Raw genomic sequence first — 10,565 nt, 5'->3', positions numbered from 1 at the left:
ATATATTAATTACTGTATATATATTATATAACGTGTATATATATGTATAGAATATATATGTATATATATACATGATATATAAAGCTATGTATAAGGCAATATATGATACATATATAATACACAGAACTGTATTTATAGTTATATACATAACATATATAACTACAGGGTATGCATATACATAACATTTATGTGTGTGCATGTGTGTATATATATGTACGTACATATATAAAACTCTTATTTATATATACACAAACATATATGTGTAATGCTTTATCCTACAGGGTACTGAGCACACCCGACGCCCTGGGCCAGCGCCGCGCCCCGCGCTGCGCTCTCAGCCTGAGCTCGGCGCCGAAAGCAAACCCGGCCCAGCCGAGCCTGCCGCGCCCTCCGGGCCGGGCTCCCGGGAGCAGGGCCGGCACTCACTTGGAGGCACCTGTGTACGACGGGCAGCGCCATGGCGAGCGCCGGGGCAGCGGGCGGGATAGGCCAGCACGGGGCCCGGAACAGGCCGGGATGAGCCCCACGATAGGCCGGGACGGGCCCGGGGTAGGCCGGGATAGGACGCCGGGGCAGGCCGGGATGGGCGGGATGAGCCCCAGGATAGGCCGAGACGGCCCCGGGATAGGCAGGGATGGGCGGGACGGGCCCCGGGATAGGCGGGACAGGCCCCGAGAGAGGCCTGGATGGGCGGGAGGGGCCCCGGGATAGGCCGCCGGAGCAGGCCGGGATGGGCCGGGATGGGCGGGGTAAGCCCCAGGATAGGCCAGGACGGGCCCCGGTATAGGCCGGGATGGGCGGGACGGGCCCCGGGATAGGCGGGATGGGTCCCGGGATCGGCCGCGAGCCGGGCCGTCAGAGCCGAGCGCCCGCCGGGCGGTGCGGGTGAGCTGCTGCCGCCGCCGTCGCTGCGGGCCGGGAGCGGAGCTCTTGCCTAGCCTGGAGCGGCCGGGCCTGTTCCGGTCCCGGGGAAACAGCCCAGTCCCTTTTCAGTTGTCATTAGTGTTATTCGCGGGCTCAGTTGGTGCGTGTCAGTCTCAGGGCGCAGGGCCCGGAGCTGGGCTCGATGATCCTGTTGGGTCCCTTCCATCTCAGCAGGTTCTGTGACTCTCTGTGGCGGACAGGCACCGACAGCGGGATACTTAGAACTCTGCCGGCCGCAGATGGCACGGATACACCCACACAGGCCAAGGGAGGGATCCCTGCAAAAGCATGTTCTGCATCTCCCCCCATCACAACGGGTCGCAGTGACATCCCCCCGGCAGGAGATAGCAGCGTGCCTGCTAATGCTGCTGCCTCCCGGGGAGCAGGGGCTGTGTCCTCAGTGCTGGGGTGCTTGCTGTTGCTGCTTCTTGCTGGGCTTTGCCTTTTGTGTATAAATATCTAAAGAAAGGGTGGCCAAGAGGATGGGGCCAGGCTCTTCTCTGTGGTGCCAAGCAATAGGACAAGAGGCAATGGGCACAAACTGACCTGCAGGAAGTTCCGCTAGGATTTGAGGAGGAACTTCTTTACTGTGGGGTGACCACACACTGAAACACATTACCCAGAGAGGACACGTTACCATATGGACACAATCCTGTTCCGTGTGCTCTGGGATGGCCCTGCTTCAGCAGGGAGGTTGGAGCAGATGACCCACTGTGATCCCTTCCAACCTAACCCAGTCTGTGATTCTGTGATTTGGGTTTTTTATTTTTAGGGGGTGGGGGGGTTTGGCAGACCAGGCTGCAGGGCACACAGGCAGGACAAAAGCATTCCACCCTCAGGACTGCACCTTACAGACACCAGCAACAGGCACTCAGCAGCCACAGGAAGAGCAGCTATCACAGCAAGACTGACCCAAAGCAGTGACTATTGCCTGCTGGTCTTCCAGGCCTTTGTCAGTAACAGTTTAAAACCCTTCCTGTTCCTCTCTCATTTGCTAGGTCTCAAATCTGAGTCTTCTCTTGTTCTCTGCATCTCCTGTCTTTGTACAAAATCTTGCCTCACTCATTTCTTAAAGCACATCACATTTCCTTTTTTTCCTTTTCCATTTTTCTACTTTTTTTTGTGTTTAGTGTTGCCACCTGCCCCTCCATCTTGACCAGGTAACCCACCTGATTGCAGTGCCTGGCAAATTTTGCATAGAACCAATCACAAAATCATAGAACACTAAGGGTTGGAAGGGACCTTTGAAGATCCTCTAGTCCCAAGCCTGCTGCCCTGTGCAGGGATACCTCCCACCAGACCAGGTTGCCATCCAACCTGGCCTTGAACACTGGCAAGGGCTGGGGTACCCACAACCTCCCTGGATAACGTGTTCCAGTGCCTCACCACCCTCACAGTAAAGAACTTTTTCCTAATATCCAGCCTGAATTTCCTCTTTCCATTTGTACTCATTACTCCTTGTTCTATCACTGCTGTTCCTGACAGAGTCCCTCTCTAGCCTCCCTGCAGGCCCCCTGGATTCTGGCAGCTTGCTGTGAGGCCTGAAGGGCCCCAGCTTGCTCAGCCTGCTGTGCCTGGGAAGAGGCTGTGGATGTGACAGGACATGACAGGAGCTCATCACTGTCCTGCTTGTGAGCCAACAGTTCACTGGAAACATGGCAGGAGACAGGTCAGGTTGGGCTGCAAGCAGGAACTGGAACTGTAATGAGATTAAGGGAAGTGTCACACACCTCTGGCTCCAGGGCACAACCTGGCATCTCTCCTCCTCCACTCTCAACCCAGTCAGCCATCCAGTCAACTTGTTGAACTTCACACCAGGGTCACAGTGAAAGGTGAAAGCCTTGTCTATATTCAGCTCAGGCTTTGCTGTGCTGAATGTGCACAAGATCCCAGCTCTGAGGCTGTCAGCAACCTGAGAGTCCATGTGAGGGAAGGACTTGCCATGGTGTTACCTGCTGCCAGGAATCCTGCCTGGGAAGACTTCTGCATTGGTTCCATAGAAGCAGCCACCCAACACTGCTAACTGCTGGAGCCTGTGACAAATCACCTTGACTCCAATTGCCTGGCATCAAAATTGCTGCTTCAATCAGCAACTGACATGGAATGAACTAGCAGTGGACAGTTCACTGTGGAACTGTGGAAACCACAAGATCACTTCTTGGTAAAAGGACAGCTGGATGTAACTAGCTACAGTAGCAGCAAGGAAAAAATAAACTTGGGAGGGATAGTAGCAGCCAGCAATGCCATGGTGCTGTAGGGAAAGGGAAATCCCATTTTCAGGTAAAGTAGCAATACCCTGAGATGCAGTTACTCAGTTTTATTCTGGTTTATCCAACAGAAACAATGTCTCAGGTGAGGAGACTGTAAAAGAGGAATAAAAACTACATACAGAAGAAAATACAGCATATCAGGACGTCCTGAAATCAGAATAATTTTAACTGACTTTGGTTATTGTAAAGGATAGTAGTAATTGTTTCCTGTGTCTTCTAGAGGAGAATGAGCACAAATAAAGTTACTGTCTAACAGAGTAGACATCTCTCATGCCTTCAACTGGATGAGAGGGAGAATTTCTTGATATCAATGAGAAAAATCCACATAGTTCTTCCTCACTATATATTTTAGTAAACATCAGAGAACAATCAGGCATGACTTTGAATAAAGGTACACCTAATATGCACATCACAATGAAAAGAGCAAGTAGACAAAAAGTCCTTTCCAGGCCACTTTTTCAACGAATCTATGTTACTGATTTAGAAGAAAACACACTCTGATATAATAGAGATTCTGATTTTTTGCAAAACTTTGTAAAATTACTTCAGAAATAATTTTTCCAGTGACAAAGAGAAGCTGAAGTGTAAGTGTGCAATGGAGAGAGATCAGCACAGTGGAATCCCAGAGAGATGTGGAGTCTCCCTCACAGGAGATATTTGAGAACCATCTGGACACAATCTTGTGCCGTGTGCCCTGGGATGACCCTGGTTGAGCAGGAGGTTGGAGCAGATGACCCACTGTGATCCCTTCCAACCCAACCCATTCTGTGACTCTCATGTGTGAAACCTGCAGGCCCAGTCTCCCCAGCTCTTCCAGCAACACAACAACCAGTTCTGGGCACACTCCTGCTCTCCTGCTTACCCAGGAGTTGACAATGCAGCTGTGCCCAGTCTTTAAGACCCAAGTGTCTTCAAAACTCAGGAACTGTTACCAGTAGTACACAAAAAAGTTGGGAAATAGACCAACAGAGCTAAAATGGAAACAAGAATTCCTGATTTCTGACCTGTAAGGCGGGCCATGCAGCCCCCTTCTTTCCCAGTTTTCCATGCCTGGTAGGGGAATTGATGACAGCCAGGTTTCTCAACTATGCAGGAGTTTGAAAGATGCAGACTTTGTCAAACAAGCACTGATCCATCCAAATGACACAAAAACCCCCTACTTGTATCTTGCAACTTTTGGGAAAAGCTACAGCTGAAGTTCTTGTTGGTTTAATGATGCACATTATGATCAAACATTTTCAAAATCACCATTGATTTTGAGAGGCTCCACTTCAAAATGAGCATCCATTCTTCCAAATTTTAAGATACTCCATCAATTTGTAAAATTGGCCCAAGGTGGGTAGCACTTTTTGAAAATCAAAAAGCTACTATTAGCCTATTTGTGTAAAAAATACCGCATTATTTATACAAATGATAAAAGACTGATGTGTACTTGATTAGGAAATATGTTCATTTTCCAAAGATCCTAGCAATACATTATTTTAAAAAACTTCTCAGTGGAAATGAATGTATGAAATGCAACTAAGATACTTTCCACTGTAAATAATGATAGCAGAAATATTTTCATACACTATTATTCAGCTCATTTGTTGAACACAATCTTTTTTCCTTGCATTTTGGCTTTAATGTAGCTTGGTATGAACAAAAACACATTTCATGCTGGCTTACATAAATGAAAATGTCATTGATTGGAGTGGTGCTGAGTCACCTACTTGCTGCCAGACAGCAAGAATGTGACCCATTTCACCCTTTTTCACCTCCATGTGGACCAAAATCATTGATTTGTCAGAAAATACATAAGCATGGGATTATACAACCCTACAATATGATGGAACCCTACAGTAACTCCCAAGTGTAGCCTTTTTCTACATGGATTAAAGCTGAATATGTGTCCTTTCAACCCCCCAAAGAGAGCTACCATCCTCATCTGATTTTCCAGGAATGAAAATTTTCCTATGAAAATCTACATGCCTTTGTAAATCATGTACAAAATTCACCTGCCCCAAATGAATCTCTTATTCCATCCACCCACTGTGTCAGCAGTGACTTCTTCCTGAGTCCCTTCCAGGCTGGAAGATGGCAAGACTAAATGTGATTTTTCTGCCTGGTGTGTTCTGTGGCACAATCGGGGCTGCCAGTCTCACAGCCAAATGCCAGTTGAAAAATCACAAAACAGTCTTGAACAAAATGGCCAACGTGGGATAAAAGGCCCTTTCCCCATCTTGTTCAGATCTTTGGTCACAGATTAATGATCTCATTTATGCTCAGGAACCTACCCTGAAACAGGGAGAAGCAGTCTGGCTTTCCCAAGCCTCAGAATAACCGCTTTGGCTAAAAGCAGAAGTTCAGAGTTCAGTTCATGAACATTTCCTGCATAACAAGAGAAAAAGCACCAAGACATGATTGGATTAAAGGTGACCATTTGCAGAACTGGAAACAAAAAAATGCTTTCTCATAATATATAAGAAAGTCAATTTAATCTTAAAGATGGCAAAACCAGAGGCAATATTTATTAAAGCAAATTAGGCTACAGGCATCCCTGTCACAGCACACTGACAGAAGTTCTGTATCCCCTTCAGTGATAGGAACATCAAGTTATAATACTAGATTGTTTTCAGTGGATAATGTTCAGTGTTTTCAGTGGATCAATATACAATACCAGCATGCATGTGGCAGTCTGCTCTTCTCCCTTCAAGGCCAGGGAAAAATACCTTTTTATTTTATACCCACAAACATGGTCTAGGGAAAAGAGTAACAGCTTAGGACTGCATTACCTTGTCACAGAATGCCCTACAGAGAAGAAAAACATCTCTCATTGTAGAATCAAAGGCACTCACACCTCAGGAAAATTCTTGCAGCCACACCTCCTGGAAGAGAAAATTTCCCAGGATGACAGAGCCAGTCTGAAAACTCCAGAAAAAAAAACGAAGGATGTCATTTTACCAGTAGAGCTATCTGTTGTACCTTGAAGTGACAAAATATTTCCTTGTTATATTCTACCCCAGGGTAGATCTAAAGGGAGAGCCTTGCACTGTATGTTTAAGACAGTTTCTTAGTTTATGGCAGGAGGGAAAATGTGGACTGTGTCTAAGCAGTGATCCTTGAGCCTTCTGGACATAAAGAAGAAAGATGGTCAGAGTATGGCTCTGCATGATAGAAAGGGAACACGAGAAATGTCTCATACACCACTCAGAACAGTGCATTAATCAAGCATTATGCCAGAAATAACTCATTAGCGAGCATTATGAAAAACAGTGCCAGTGTTAGGAATTCCTGAGTGTCTCTGATGGAGCAGAAGTGGGATCAGCACAGCTCTTCTGGAGAGTTCAGCAAGAAGAAAGAGCATCTCCTTATGATCTAACTTCCCTTCTTGTAGGCAAAAGGAAAATCTGGGCCAAACAGCCTCTTTCATCAGGTCTAAAATCTCCCATTGCAACATTAGGATTACATTAAACTACAACATTGTGGCAGTTTGCACAAACAAAAAGCTGCTCGGCTGGGTTACCATGTAAAAGCAGGCTCAAACTACATGCTTTGTGAGATTCCTGATAAAACCTCTGGGGAAAAGGACTAGAGAACGTAAACAACAATTTTATATGACTAATCCAATATAATCCTATGCTGGGTAAAAAAGCCATCTGCATGGATTCCCACTGAAGCGCACTTGAATAACAGTGCAGCAAGCCTCTGGCTGTCACACCGAGGAAACGCTCTTTCTCACTCAAGCTAATAATTCCAAAAGATTTCCTCCTTTTTAATTTTTTTCACCCCTCTGTTTCTATTAAGCTGTTATATACTTGTCCTCCCATTTTATTCCCTGTTAGGAGATCACCCATCAAACCCATGAAGTGACAAAGATCCGCGCTGGAAGGCATCTGAGGATTTGAGTGGACGGCTGGATAGCTACAGCGAGGTCACCCTCTCTCTGCAAAACCACAACCTTTTTTATTACATCACTGCAGCCTGCAATTGCTGTCAGAGTAGAGAATGCAAGCTGTCTGCTGAGGCAGAATTAAACCAATTCCAGCTGCGGCAGCTTCCCCTCCCCCAGAGTGACCCTGGGTTTGGCTCCGAGCAGAGCGTGGTGGGGACCCCTGTGTGGCACACAGAGCAGCTTAGGGAGAAAGGGAAGGAGACTGCCACCTCCAGCTGAGCCACACCTAAGTCAATTAGGGCTTCACACCCCGGGAGAGAAGGAAGTCCATGACTAGGCTCCCTTCTCTCCTCTGAGGTCAGAGAGAAGAGGTTTTCCCCTCCACTGAGCATTCATTGTCTCAGGGAAGGAAGTCTGACATCCACACAAATGTGCCTGGGGCTCAGGAGGATTGAGGCAGACAAAACACCCAAGAAACACTTGTATTTCAGGTTCATCAGGATAGGCCCATTCCAAGTGGACGAGATTAAACACGTGGCGTGTGTGTAAGTTACGAAAGGCATGTGAGAGGAACTGGCTACTGTTTGGGGTTATGAAAGATCAGAGGTTATGAAAGACCTTGGCAGTTATGAAAGATGAGCCAAGAGTCTGATCCAGCAAGACAGAGAGCAGCCTCAACCAGCTCGGGGGTGAATGGATAGTCAAAATCAGCCAGCAGCTCACATGAGGAAGCTCACACTGCCTGGGCAGGTCTAGGCTAAGTAACCTTTGAAAAAATCATAGGAGAATGATAAAGGGAAATATTACCATTTAAAGCTGTATTTTTTGCAAAGTATTTTGGAAGGTCTTAAAATACTAGCTGCAGTTACTGATTTTGTAAGTATTCTTTACTGGCTCTCTAGTTCTGTTTTAAATTTACCTGCACAAGTCACATAGCTGCAGTGAATCTGTAAAAAATGAGGTCTCATTCAGATATTTTGGCCTCTCGAGTTCAGTCTCTGGTGACCCTATTATTACTATTCTGCCACCAGAATGAAGAGAAGGCTGGGGAAATTCTCCTGTTCAAATGCTTATTCTCCAGACGTCACTTAGAAAGAGGACATACTCCTGCTAAGAAAAATATTGAGGAGAGCACCTCCCCCTCTTTGTAACAGTACTTCTCTGTGATGTTGTGTGTAACTTCCTGTAGATACCTTCGGTGGGGTTACTTGTGTATCCTGCCTACTGCACTGTAATTCACACTGCCTGCTTTTAAAAAATGCCTTAAACAGCCTTCCAAACGCCCCTGTGGCAGCCTAATAACAACAAATCTCCAGGCATTGAGGCAGACCCAAGGAGTACCCAAGGGAAGAAACCATCTCCACTACATCAGAATAGGATCTAGCCTGTTTCAGGAATAGGTATACACTTTTATTGCTGGTAAAGTCAGTAACTAAAACTTTGTAGTTCAAGGAAAACCACAGAAAACACTTCTATCATGGTCTGAGATGCTTCCTAGAATGCAAGGTCATGATTAACTGTACATTTTCTTTTTCACCAAAGTTAAAGCTGTCTATACCACATCTCAGCAGTCCACAAATCTCACCAGGAAATACATTTACCCATCTGGCCCCACACAGAAACTCTCTAGGGAAGGTCCTGAGGACGCCTCATGCTATGGCAGCAGTAAAAAGCACAGATTCCTAGATTTCCAGAACCTAAAGGAAACTCAGATTAAAGAAGGATTGAGATCAATTCTGTTCTATACTAGTCCAAATTACACTGCATATTTGTAGGAATATTGCACTTATGGAAACTAATCTAACATAAGAACAAAATAAATATGCATTTGGAGCAAACAAGACTCCTAGAACAATCAGCAGAAAAATTGACAAACATTTGGTGAGGATTTATTTAACAAAATTTCCTCATTTCATGCTGCAACCATACTTTTACACTTTGTGTAGTAGTTAATTCACCTTCTCAGAGTTTGTTACCTTTTTTTTAATGATTCAATATGGGGACTAAAAAGTAGTTCATTAAATAGACTGACAGCCTTGCTGTCTTTGTGGCATCCACTGCCAGGGTGCAGCTTAGAAATTTAAAGAATTAAGTTGAATTCTTGTGCTACAATCCACAAAGTTCAGTCCCTTGCTTTAGAAGGAAAAGGTCCAAATGTTCAATTTTAAAAAGTGTCTGTTATTTTTGTGAACTGCCTAGGCAAGAGTGTCCCTCTCATCCCAAAGTCATCTGTGTCCTCCAAGATAAACAACAAAAAAAATAGATCTAGATTTAGGGTCTGTTGCATTAAGTAGAATACCCATGTCAATTTAATTTGGCCTAGTCTCTAGGAAATTAATTAATTTTGTGCTCAGAGATAGTAAATGGTGGTGTTATGCAATTTTCACATGCAAATGTGTTTGCTACTAAAGCATCTCTATTCTAGCCCTGAAAATGAAACTCTCAACCACAAAGCAGGTGCTGAAAGACAATAACAAATTTCATGCACTCTATGTACCTAATGCCTCTTCCAAAAAGCTGCACTGATGGACTCAGTCCCTGGGCTCTCTTTTTTCCCATTCAATGCCAAGTATGCATCAGAACAAGTCATTTGGAAAAGCCTCACTCTGACAGATAAAGTGTGTTCCCAACACTCACTCGGTGTTTTAAGCACAACAGTCTGGCTGCTCTATTGCATAAGCACGCACTCATCCTGGGCTGCCCTTCTTCTAAGAGGCGGATCCAGAATCGCTCAGCTCTGTTCCCTGCTCTGCCGGCATGGCAATTTGGCTTACACGGATTCTGGAATAGCGGGCTCTGAATTCTCTTCTTCTCATCCTTGACAATCCAAAATGACACACAAAGACAAGGGGAAAATAGAAAGGGCCATGTATTTCTTACCACACACTTGAACTCCCAAGCACTAACAAGCCGAACTCCCGGGGCCGCTTTTCCCACACTTTTCCCCTTTCCTTCCGGAGATGCCAATGCCAGCCCTGGCCAGCTTTGCCCCCAAGCCTCGGTACCGCCGTTCCGCGGGATGGCTCTGGGGACACGGGGACAGCGGAGCCCCGAGGGGCCGCTCGGCCTGGCAGCGCGGCTGCTCCTCCTTCTCCCGGGGGAAACAGGAGCGCCCCAGCCCAGCCTGGCGGTCCCGGCGCCATGTCAGGAGGGGCGGCCAGGCCACGGCCACGGCGATGGCGGCGCAGCCTGCCCTCCACATCCTGCATCCCGCATCCGGCATCCCGCACCCTGCCCTCCGCATGCCCCTGCGCACCCTGCCCGCCGCATCCCGCCCTCCCGGCGCGACCCCGGCGCTGCTCCCCGCGGTACCGCCGCCTCTCCCGGCGCTCCTCCGCCCCCGGGGCTCACCTAAGGCCAGCGCCCAGCGCCCAGCGCCCGGCCCGCCTTCCCCATTGACCGCGGCGGCCGTCTCTCTCCGCCCCGCTGCGCTCTGGGCGGGGCGCGGCCGGGGCGCGCAGTGACAGCACCGGGCGGTGTGAGCGCCCGGGGCATCC

This window comes from Ammospiza nelsoni, chromosome 1 (genome assembly GCF_027579445.1).
Source record: "Ammospiza nelsoni isolate bAmmNel1 chromosome 1, bAmmNel1.pri, whole genome shotgun sequence".
Classification (NCBI taxonomy): Eukaryota; Metazoa; Chordata; class Aves; order Passeriformes; family Passerellidae; genus Ammospiza; species Ammospiza nelsoni.
Note: the sequence above shows the minus strand (reverse complement) of the source record.